At 43.9% G+C, this 12,687-nt stretch overlaps 1 protein-coding gene across 6 annotated transcripts in view; it reads right to left on the bottom strand.

Moving 5' to 3' along the window:
• The window catches only part of PCBP3 (poly(rC) binding protein 3), a 211,351-nt gene that overhangs the window by 168,852 nt on the left and 29,812 nt on the right, over positions 1-12,687 (bottom strand). For 2 of the 6 annotated variants that reach the window (XM_036851554.1, XM_036851561.1), the window contains exon 1: positions 6,030-6,228. The exons of 2 other annotated variants lie outside the window; for them this stretch is intronic. The gene's annotated coding sequence lies outside the window, so the exon portion shown is untranslated. Of the gene's footprint in view, positions 1-6,029; positions 6,244-12,687 lie in introns of those variants that run through there. 2 more of the 6 variants (XM_036851560.1, XM_036851547.1) reach the window with 2 other exon arrangements.

The following is a 12,687-nucleotide window of genomic DNA, read 5'->3' as shown; positions in this document are numbered from 1 at the left end:
TTACCATATTGACAGAATAAAGGAGAAAAACCAGATGATCATCTCAATAGATGCAGAAAAACCTTTGACAAAATTCAGCACTCACTGATGATAAAAATTCTAAACAAACCAGGGACAGGAATTCTCTCAACCTAATAAAGGGCACCAACTAAAAACCTACAGCTAACTTCATACCTAAGACTAGTAACAAGGCAAGGTTGTCCACACTCACCACTGCTATTCAACACTGTGCTGATACCCACAGCATGAATGAATCTCAAAATTATCATGCTGAGTGAAAGAAGCCAGACAAAAAAAGAGTACATAGTGTATGATTACATTAATACAAAATACAAACTACTCTAAAATGACAAAAAGTATGTCTGTACTTTCCTGGGACCCAAAGGCAGAACAAGGAATGGACTGTAAATGGACACAAGGAATCTTTTGGGGTGACGGAAATGCTCTGTCTCATGGCTGTACACAACTGTCAAAACTCATCCAACTGTACACCTTAAATGGATGTAGTGTATTTATGTAAATAAATTTTATAAGAAAAAACTGATTAAAATGTTTAAAAACAGGAAGAGAGAAACAAATGGATGAAAAGATGAAAAATTTCAATAGTCTTGGAATCTATAGAAAAGTAGTCAAATTGACATTCTATAATTGAAAAATATAATATTAAGAACTTATTGGATGTCTTTAAAAGAAAAGCAGCCAGAAGTAAAGACACAATTAGAGGAACTCAGACAGGTCCAATAGAAAATATCCAAACTTTTGGATATTTGGATCTAAAACTGAAATTCAGAGAGAAAAAAATATAAAAAAAGAATGAAAACAGTACGAAGCATAAGAATGTGTGGGACACGGTCAAAAAGTCTCACATACGTGTAATGAGAAAGAGAGTGGAAAAGAACGGGGTAACAGCAGCATTTGAATGAATAATGGCTGAGAATTTTCCAAGCCTTATTAAAGACAATGCATAATTCAAAAATTCCCATGAACCCCAAGTAGGATAAACACAAAACACATGCACATGCATGTATACATGCACAGACACAGGCACGATGACAGAAAATCTTAAAATCAGGCAAAGAAAAAAACACACCTTTTCTTTGAAACAGCAAAACAAAAGGCTGACTTTTCAACAAGCACTATAAAAGCCAGAAGACTTAGAGAACATGTTGAAAATGCTGATATATTTAAAATGCTAAAAGAAAACAACTGTCAACGTATAATTCTATACCCAGTGAAATTAATTTTCAGAAACGAAGGGAACCTAAATGTGTTCTCAGGCAAAGGTCAAGAGAATTTGTCATCAATAGACCTGCACTACAAAAATACTTTTAGTTCTTCAGGCTGAGAGAAAATATTCCCAAATACAAGCATAGAACCACAGGAAGGAATGAAGAATGCCAGAAAGGGTAAATATGTGAACAAATATTTTAAAATATCAACTGCTTAAAACAGAAATAATGTCATGTTGGACTTACACATAGAAGCAGAAATATATGACCGTATCAGAGGAATCTGTAATAAGTCATGATGTAATAGAAATCTCTTGGGTAACTTTTAATGTAAGAATAAATAAGAATCCAGAAGATTAAAAGAATGAAATAAAAAATACCTGATTGATCCAAATGAAGGCAGGAAAGGGGGAATAAAGGAATAAAGAACCGGTGGAACAAAAAGAAAACAAACAGTAAGATGGTAGAATTAAACCCAACATTTCAAAAATCAAATTAAATGTAAATAGATTAAACACTCCAACTAAAATGAATAAAAATTATTATATTCTGTTCAAAACAAGCATAATTTAAAAGTAAGGATGCAGGGACTTCCCTGGTGGTGCAGTGGTTAAGAATTCGCCTGCCAATGCAGGGGACACGGGTTCGATCCCTGGTCAGGGAAGATCCCACATGCCATGGAGCAACAAAGCCGGTGCACCACAACTACTGAGCCTGCGCTCTAGAGCCCATGAGCCACAACTACTGAAGCCTGCACGCCTAGAGCTTGTGCTCCGCAACAAGAGAAGCCACCGCTATGAGAAGCCTGCGCACTGCAAGAAGAGTAGCCTCCGCTCACCACAGCTACAGAAAGCCCGTGTGCAGCAACGAAGACCCAACGCCGCCAAAAAAAATAAATAAAATTTAAAAATAATAATAATTTAAAAAATGAAAGTAAGGATACAGTCCTTACTGTAGGTTGAAAGAATAGAAAAAGCTGTACCACATGAACACTAAGTAACGCAAAGCTGCAGTGGCTTTATTATCATCAGACAAAAATACCTTAAGGCAAAACATAAGAGCAGAGAAAAAGAAGGACACTTCACAATGATAAAAGGGTCAATTCAATAAGAAACCATAAGACCCTAAATTGGTATGCAACTAATATTGTCTGTTTAAAATATACAAAGCAAAAACAGAACTAGAAAGAGGAATAGATAAATCTGCAATCATAGTTGAAGATCTTAACACACCATTACACCAACATTTCTTAAGTAAATTTAGCAAGGTCACTGGATAGAAGGTCAATATGCAAAACCCACCTGCATTTCTATATAGTAACAGCAATATCATCAAAAAAATTTTCAGAAATAAATCAAACAAAACCTATGCAAGACCTCTACATTAAAAACAACAAAACATCATTGGAAAACATTAAAGACAAAATACAAGAAGGAATAAACCATATTCTTTGATTTAGAAGACTCAGTATTATAAACATGTCAATTCTCCTCTGAACTGATCTACGGAACCAAAACACACCAATGAAAATCCTAACAGATTTTTTGTAGGAATTGGTACGCTGATTCTAAAATGATAAAGATATGCAAAGAACTTAAGAGTAGTGCGGCCACTCTAGACAAACACAGGTGGAGGACCCCACCAGCCATTATCAGGATGAGAACTGTAAAGCTACAGTAATCAGTATAGCGGCTCTGACAGATGGAGAAATAGATCAATGAAACAGAACATAGTCAAGAAACAGACCCACACATGGAAGGTGTGCCCATTATCTATTTATTGCCTCTCGGCCCCAAATCACCCATCTTTGCTCTGTTTTTGTGGTACTAGTGCTGGACCCTAAGAACATTTCTCCACGGCCAGCTGACACAGTCATGGCATTGTCAAGAGAGAGCACTGCAAGAGGAAGGGGGTTCTCTTTCAGGTTCCAGGGTTTTGTTTTTTTTTCTTGCTCTGTAGCATGAAGGCCAGGGGGCAGTTTCTCAATGAGTACAGCAGGCATCCCTGCAGGTGACTTCCTAGTGTATCACGGGCACCACAGCAGCCAACCCCAGCTTGAAGAACCTCAGTGAATTTCTCCAGTGGGTCACAGCCATGACTTCTCCAGCAATGCTGAACCTTAGACTTGTTGGGGAGACCCTCTTCTGAGTCTGTTCCATCTCCAGGTACTTCCCCTCAGCTCCAGAGGTAGCGGCTGCTCCCTACATCTGCTATTCCTGTATTCTTTACAGCAACCTTACTCTTCACCCTGTTTGATAGTTAATCCTTTGCTAGTTAACGATTCTTTATAATAAATGTTCCCTATTCAAATTACTGGTGTAACTACTGTCTCCTTACTGGACCCTGATCCATAAGGGCACTTGATCTTCTGCAAAGGTGCCACCTGTAATTTGGCGGGGAAAATAGTCTTTTCAGTAAATGAGACTAGATGAACTGGATATCCACATAGAAAACGGGAACCTGGACTTATATCTCACACTAGACACAACTGGACTGGACCTAAATGTTAAAGGAATATAATAAAGGTTCTAGAGGGAGACACGGAAGAATATCGTCATGGCCTTGGGGTAAACAAATTTTTCTTAAACCAGACACACTAAACATTACTCATAAAAGAAAAGATGGATAAATTGAACTTACTAATAAGAACTTCTATTTATCAAAAGACATCATTAAAAGAGTGAAAAGACAAGCTACCCACTGGGGGAAGATGTTTGCAATGTATATATTAAACAAAGAATTTGTCTCCAGGACATACAAAAACCACTACAATTTTAAAAAAAAGAGAGAACAAACCAAAAATGGACAGGAGACTTGAGCAAGCACTTCACAAAAGAGGACCTTCAAATGGACAGTAACATACAAAAGTGCTCAATGTGATTTACCACAAGAAATACATATTTGGTCTTTATCCCCATTCTTGGCAAAGAGCTCCTAAAACCCTTGGAATTTCCTGAAGTGAAAGAGGGATAAAGGTATCTTTTGCTATGTTAATGAAATAACTTTTAGAAAGTCCCTAGGTAGCCCAAGGATGGGACCTGGTGGCCAGGGGATCCAACCACATGATTAGAGGGCTGGACCTTTCCAGGGAAGGGAGAGGGGCTGGAGATTGAGCTCCATCATCAATGGCAAATGATTTAATCAATTATGCCTGGGTAACGAAGCCTCCATAAAAATCCAAAAGGCTAGGCTTCGGGCTTTGGAGACCTTCCCGGTCGGTGACCAGGTAGAGCTGAGGGGAAAGCGGTGGACCCGGAGAGCACAGGAGCTTCAAGCCCCTTCCCACATACCTTACCTTACGAATCTCTTCCATCTGGCAGTTCATCTGTATCCTTTACAATCAACTGGTAACATAAGTAAATGTTTCTCTGAGTTCTGTGAGTCACTCTAGCAAATTAATCAAACCCAAGGAGGTGGGTCATGGGAACCTCCAGTTTACAGCCAGTTGGTCAGAAGCACAGGTAACAACTTGGACTTGTGATTGGCATCTAAAGGGGGACAGGGACGGCCTGGTGAGACTGAGCCCTTGGCCTGTGGAATCTGATGCTGTCTCCAGGTAGATGGTGTCATAGCTGAGTGGGACTGCAGGATATACAGCTGATGTTGAAGAATTGCTTGGTGGTGTGGGAAGAAACACACGTTATCAGTGATCAGGCAAATGGAGACTAAAGCCACAGTGAGACACCAGCACACAACTCCAGAAAGGCAGACGTGAAAAGGACGGAAACCAGCAAGTGTTGTGGAGGGTGCAGAGCAACTGAATTCTCAGGCATCTTTGGACAGGTTGCAAACTGGCTTTACCACTTTGAAAAACTGTCTAGCAATTACCTACTAAAAATAAACAGACACCAACCCTATGACACAACAATTCCACTTCTGGATACATATGCAAGAGAAATGTGTATCTATGTTGGCCCAAAGAAACCTACAAGAAAAGTCAGAGAAGTTTTATTCTTAATAGCCCCAAGCTGGAAACCCCAGATGCCCGTCAGTGGTAGAGGAGTTGAATGGAGAGCCGATTTGTGGTGTGTGCACTGCGATCCCACAGAGCCAGGAACAATTCCTTTAAACATCTTTTTGAATTCCTGCTCTGGCACAAACTTTTTGAGAATACCCTCTCTATTGATTTCATTGTTTTTACTTTTTTACTTTTCCCCTTATCACACTAAACACTTTTCAAAAATCACAAAGAGGTTGTTTCCCTACTTAGAGTATCTTACGAGTAAGACAGAGACAGGGCATGTCGCCGCGGCTCTTTCTTAATCAGACATGTACTATTCATTTCCACACGCTACAGAGGGCGCTTCCTCCATCCACTCTGGCAGCGGAAGTGGCAGAGGGCGGACAACACCCAGGCTCTCAGACACCTCGGTCGCCGCGCACCAGCCGCCAGGTGCCCACCCTGCCTGGGCGCCTTCCCCAGGCGGCTCCCTGTCATCTCACAAGCTAGGCCCCGGCAGATGTGCAAGACACTTTTTTCTATTTTACTAGTTAGAAAACAGAAGTGTAGCAATAAAGCTAGGACAGCTATCACCTACTGCCGACCTCCCATGTGCCAGCCTGCATTCCGCAGTCTCCAAGACGCAGATGAGATGCCCATCCTCTCCAAGGCCTTCTTCCATCCTTCCAAAGTGCCTGCCTCCCCATACAGGAGCTCCACATACTTTTCGTGCTCTTCTCTGATGATGTGTGGCTGGCACTTCATGGTACTGAGGACACATGTGTTCGTGCATCATGCCCCACCCCCAAGTGGATTACATGCTCCCTGGATTACACGGAAAGACTCTCCCCTGTACTTACATCCTCAGCAGCAGTCAGGACAGGGCTTTTCAGTAAATAATCCGTTGGGCTGAATTTCTAGCATCACATCTCAGAGCCTCAGCCTGGGAAGACCTTCTGGAGGAGAAGGGGCTTACGGCTCATCTGATGAAAGCAAAGGCCAGCATATGACAAGGGAAAAGAAAGAGCAACCTTTGCGAGGACCCTGGTTTGCTGCAGTGACACTATTAATTCCAGTGGAGCTCTTGGCCAGGAATGTAGGAGCCAAAAGCCTGATTAGCTCATTGCTGAAACGCTGGCAAACATGCTGGTTCTTGGCCTGGCCCCAAAAGAATGTGATGTGAACATTACACGCCATTAAGCTGACTCAGAGAACAAATGACTAAGTTTCCGATAATCAAGGAGATTTTGGCCTGGCCATTCTTCATCCTGATGCAACCTGAGTGTAACGCATTGTGAGGGATGATTCCGGCCCAGCCCAAAAGAAACGTCTCTGATACGGTGTGTGTGTTCTCAGCCCGTCTTGCCTCACGTAAGGGGCGGGGTGAGGAGCATTTTCCTGCCTTTCTAATGCTCCAACAGCCATTCAGAATCCTCTGGGAACAATCTTCTTCAATACCAGGCTGTAAAAGAGGTGATTCTGTTTATAGGAGCTGTGCTATTTAAAGACCAGCCAGCTCATTAACGTCAAGTGCCACAGCCCTGCGCTCCACATAGCAACTCAGATACGGCCCACAAATGGAGGGAAACCTTCATGTGCCAAGGAAATGAAAGATGTCAGAGGGAACTAAGACGGGCACAGGTCACCTAATCCACGCGTCGGAGGCATCGGAAGCTAAGTCTCCAGACGGGGTGGCCAGGGCTCTTCCAAGTGACCTGAAGGCTAACAATTCCACATCGTTTCCCACACTGTCATTATTCCTTCATTCTGGAGACCATGACTGTGTGCCTGTGTGTGTGTGGTTGTGTGTATGTGTTGGCAGGGGAGGGCAGGTGGACAAGGGGGCTGAGTCTCCTGTGAGTGACTCTTACTCAGCAAGAGGTGATGATGGCGTTCAGAAAGCAAGCCGAAGTTCAAGGTGCCCTCCCTCCACTCAACTCCGGCAGAGATCTCAACCACACACCCATCTTCCTGTTGGTCACTAGACACCAAACTCAGTGACACCCAGTTTCCGGAAAGAGACAGGCTTTAAGGGAGTTCAAAGGCACATGCAGCTTGTCATATCGGGGACAGGAAGCCAGGTTTCTGACTTCATTTCTACTAGCAAGGAGCTGGGGACAGGACCCACTCGTCCCAGTGACAGTGTTCCCTGCAGGCACTTCTACTCTGAGACAGGAGCTCTAAACCAGGTAAGATTTCTCAGGAACTTGGGAATAGTCATATTCTATGGTCAATGATGCCTTGAGGCCCTGCAAAATCCTGTCCTTTTAGAAAGATTCAATCACGTTTAACATATTCTAGGTAATAAATTAGAAACTTAATCTTAGGGTTTAAAATTTTTTTTTTCCTGATGGTCTGGGAACTGAAAGGGAAATGCAATTAATCAGAATTCCCTACTCCCCAATTCTCATTAGAAGAAGCTTTACTGTTCTTCCCATAAAAAGCATGGAACCAGCCCAGAGTTACCAGCCAGGGAGAGGTGCTAAGGCAGAGCTAGGGGCGCGCACAGGGCACACCTCCACGCCCCAGGCGCTGCCCCCAACGACGATGACCACCCTGCAGCTGAGAGGCATGCTTCTTCACCTTCGATCCTCCACTGGCACCCAGAAACCACAAGTGAGCCAGCCAACAGCTCTGCTTCCTGACACCAGGCAGTGAAATGTGCATCTGTGTCCAGGGGACCTAACCTGCCAGACGGCTCCAGGACCAGACCCAGGGCCACTCCCTCCTCAGGCACCCAGAGCCCTGCTGCAGAGCAGCTGCTGCAGCCAGGCACAGCTTTCCTGTCTCCTCTGTCCTATATCTTCTCACGCAGCTTTTCAGTTGAGAACTTGTCCTACCCACCTTCTCTCCCTCATAAATTACTGGAAGAAAAAACCTCTTAGCATCAGAAAAAAACCATCTATAATACCTTTGGTCTCCCTCTTAGCACTTAGCACAGAGGTCTATACCCCACTAATAATGCTGGTACTAATAAATGTTGTTGAGTAACTGAACAATCTGGGTTAGATAGATTTTCCATCACAGAGCAGAATTGCCTGTAGGGCTTTTGTCTTTTTTTTTTTTTTTTAGAGAAGTAAGCCTTTATTTCCATATTTCACAAATAAAGCTGGCTCAGTTGGTTGCTTTTGTAGGGTTTTGTCTTGAAAATCAAATTCTGATGTTAATTTCTAAAATTATTTACAATATGGAAGTTGAAATGAATCTCTGTTTCTTTCCAGTGTCAGTCTTTCAGTTGAACCCACTTCCCTGTTAGCAGTCACCTAAAGAAACAAACAGAGAACTCAGTCTTCTCAGTGCTCGGTGACGGCTCAGCATCTCAGCGGTGCCCGGAGGCCCTTCACCAAAACCACCCGCGTTTCCACTCATGCACCACCGTTTCCTATGACACCAGACCAGTGGTTCTCAAACTTTTTGGACTCAGGACCCCTTTCTTTCCTCAAATTATTTCTTAAATGGATTCTATTTATTGATATTTACTTGAAATTAACACAGAGAGATTCGAAAATTATTTATTTAGTAATTCATTCACAATGAATAATAAGCCCATTACATAACAATGAAAATAACACTTTTTAATAAAAATAACTATATTTTCCAAACAAAAATAAATTAGAAGAATTTCTGGAACTCTTTAATGTCAGGATTAATAGAAGACAGCTGGATTGCCACACCTGCTTCTGCATTCAATCTGTTGTGAAACGTTGTTTTGGTTAAAGTATGTGAAAAAAGCCCATCCTCACCCAGACATGTGGCTGGAAACAGGAGTACCTGCATAGGTTTATCAGATCATCATGGATATTCTTTGATATGACATCAAAACTCAGGAAGTGGTCATTTCTTAAAGGTTACTTGCAACATGGAATCTGAACCCCCATCAATAAACTTTTGTTAACATTAAAACCCATTATCTAGCAATCTTGCGCCCTAAACATATATTTCATCCGTGCGTGGTTGGTGTGACATCATGCATCAGTCATTTTGGAAAATACTGGCTCAGTGAGTTATGCGGATCTTCCTGAATACATTTCAATATATAATGTCAAAAAATCACATTTGTTAACATCACCACTGAGTTCATCAGAAACATCTTTAAGTACTGGGAAGCTGTCAAGCTCACCATAGCAGACACAAGTTTTCAAAATTTTAATTTTTGACTGAAAACTCAAATTTTGTCAGTTGCAACAAACACCGGCAGTTATTTCCTTTGAAGTCACAGGCTCACTTAGTCCAATTTTCAGACATTGTCTGCCAAAAACACAAGTCTGAATAACCATGGTTTGTCTGTCAGTTATTCTTTAAAGTAAAAACAGTGTTCCATGAGAAGAGGGGCGAGTTCAGCTCCCCACCCAAAAAAAGCATAAGCGCTTGCTTTTCCTCGAAACAACTGTCGTGATTCCATCTGCAGACGTGCATTGTGCAAATTCCCAGTCTGTCTCTCAGAACATTTAAAAGACATGTGCCCAAGGGTCAAGATTTAATTAAATTACTCATTCTTACTGCTTCATCGAGGACATTCTCTTCGCACGCAAGTGGCTCTCTATGCAGTGGTGGTGCTGAAGGACTCTATGAGAGTCGGCCCGACGGCCGCCCCCCCCCGCCCCGGCCCCCGGCGCGATGGTGCTCAGGTGCCAGCAGTTTTGCCAGCCATCACTTCTGTGCCATCAGCTCAGGGATCAGCACTGTGAGAAGGGAAATCCTGTTTCCGGATCTTTATGAAAACATGGGAATCATGTCTCCCCCCTGAAGGGGTCTTGGAGAACCATGAAGGTCCACAGATCACAGCTTCTGTTGTCATCCTCTGGGTGCTAGAGGGCCGACAAGGGACTGGGAGTCTCAGGTTTGCCTTCACAGGCGAAGCGACAGGCCTATGGCGCCGGCCCCGCGCCTGAGCCTTATGGAGTGGGGGGTCGTAACTGAGATCCTGGAGACCACTCACCAGAGAGTCCTCGCCTCAGGGTGGAATTTAATCCTCTGTTCAGTAAGGACTTGCAGCTTGCTTCCAGCTCTGCATTCCAATCTGGTTCTTGGCCTAATGGGTGCTGCGGATAACAGTGCGGGGCCTCGCCCTCGGGCACCCTCGGTGGAGCCCAGCTGAGCCTGGGCCGGTCTGGAGGGTGTGCCCAGCTGAACGAGATCTGACCGCAGGCAGACAGCCCCGGCCAAGGACCCCAGCCTCACCAAGCTGACCCGGGGCCCCTGGCTCCAGGCGCTTCCTCCTGGGTCTGAAGGAAGGGGGCTGACAGCTAGGCTCCTCTCACATATCCAGCAGAGCACAGGGCCTCGGCCCCGCCATGCTCCGTCCTCCAGACAGGAGAGACTCGGAGCCCGGCCACAGAACGCTGGGGCAGTGGGCACACTCTGCCAGCTCCCAGGCTGCCCCGTCCGCCCAGGAGAAGCTGTGCCCAGAAGGTGCAGTGATGCCCAGAGCAAGCAAAAGAGAAATAACAGACACCATGTGGGGTGTAGCTAAGAGCAAGAAGCCCCTCAGAGCCAAGGATGCCGGGCAGCGGGGAGCTGTGTCCCCAGGGGCCGGAGCCCAGTTTCAGGAACTCCAGGAAGTAGGGAAGAGAGATGGCAGAAGCCAGGGTCACAGCCCCTGTAGGGACCAGTGGTCCACATGTCACCCCAGTGCCCTGAGATAAAATAACACCTCTGTCAATGTCAATCTCCATGCTGATCACATGGATAATACATGAATTTGAAAAGACCATTAAATGAAAAATTCCAGCTTCCTAAGTGGACCTAGAGAAGTACAGCTACCTCAAGATTAACAATTTCTCAGTAAGCAAAATAATCTACTTCATTATTTGTCTGTTTAATTAACGAGGTAATTAATCAAGTCTAGGAAATTCAGCAACAGTTTAATCATAAGGGGTTATGGAAGACATCAGTAAGAAACATGGCTCTATTACAAAATCTCATCTGTTTAAAATTCCATGAAAACTCAAACTACCAGTCTGGGGCACTTAAGTATCATGGACGATTATTAACTGTGTCATGCTACAGACCCTTGTAAACTGCACTCTGTGTGAAGGGGCACCACTTCGGACTGTTTCTATTTGCTTAAGGACAATTATGAATATAGCTCAGAACTCCCTGGAAAAGCACCCAACTCAGTAAAAATCACAGAGGGACATGCCCGCTGGCCCTCCTCACTCTGAGATGCTATAAGTTTCCAAGGTTGGCTTGGGTACATTATTGTAGGAGCACCTGGCCTCAGAGGATGAACTTAGTGTGCCAATAAATTATTTATCCCCAAAAGTACTTCAGGATGAAATAATGCCTTTTATACCCAGACAGCTTTACTATCCAACATGTTTGCATGTCAGTCATCTCATTTTGCTTCCACAAGAGAATTCCCCAAGAGGATACAGGCCAGGTACTCATATCCTCCTTTCTCCAAAGCAGAGACAGACTCAGAGCAAGGGAAGGGCCCCAGGCTTCAGCCACCACAATGCAAAGAGGGAGGGGTGCCCTGTGAGTTTTCGACATCACTGCAACTTGGGTTCAAAGTGGTTTTCTTCACTGATTTTATTTATCTTATGTATATCCCAATTTAGTCCCCCAAAACTGAAGCATCTAATTTTTTCTTCTTATAAGAAATCAGAAAAGGTTGATTAAAAACAGCCTTTAAAACTTTTTAACTTTTAAAAGTTAAAAACAAGAAAGATGAACTTCCAATACTGTGCCCTTATAATGTCTGCCTAGAAAACGGCCACGAATGTATGGCTTCGCATCCAAGTGGTAGAGAAACAGAGAAACAGAAAATGGTTCAAACAATCCCCAAAGAGTTTGGTTCAGAAATTTTCCTCTTTTAAATTCTCTATCATTAAATACATATTTCAACAGAGATGAATTAAGGCACAAATGGCTTCTCTGAACTGGGGTGATGCCATAATAAAAACCGTTGCCAGGCAGCTGGTGATGAGGAAGCCCCGTTTGATGCATTGCAAAGCAGTGATCATCTGAAGGCAGACCACACTCACACCCAGCCTCCAGCTCAAGGACAGGAGAAAATGGAGTGCCAGCAGCCTGGGTGACTGTTACCCGCTCTGCCGCAACAGGCATCACAGCAAGAGAAGAGCTTAGGCAAAAACTGGCCTACTTGAAAGACCAGAAAGCACCTAGAGACAGTCCAGAAACATGGGGCTCACCTTGTGGGAAAAGCCTCCTCCTCTGCACCCCAAGAGTAAGATGTAAGGCTGAAACTGTTCTGAGAAGCATAGGCCCATGAAGACTCCTTGGTTAAACAGAGGGCTCAGCTGTACACACAGATCAGATAATAGGGTTTCTCTCCCACCCACAGCCATGCCTTCAAGATACCCTGAGCAGAAAGAGACACAGGCATGAGAAAGCAAAGATAATGACCAGGCATGAGAAAGCAAAGATAATGACCAGGCCAGAGGGTCATGACTAGGAAAGAACTCGGGGTGTAGTGACGGGCACATGGAACTGCTGAAAGCAAACAGATCAGAAGCTACTAGAATTTGGGGGGAATTCTACTGCCAAAGAAAC

Source organism: Balaenoptera musculus, chromosome 4 (genome assembly GCF_009873245.2).
Source record: "Balaenoptera musculus isolate JJ_BM4_2016_0621 chromosome 4, mBalMus1.pri.v3, whole genome shotgun sequence".
Lineage (NCBI taxonomy): Eukaryota > Metazoa > Chordata > Mammalia > Artiodactyla > Balaenopteridae > Balaenoptera > Balaenoptera musculus.
Note: the sequence above shows the minus strand (reverse complement) of the source record. Positions and strands in the feature narration are given on the sequence as shown.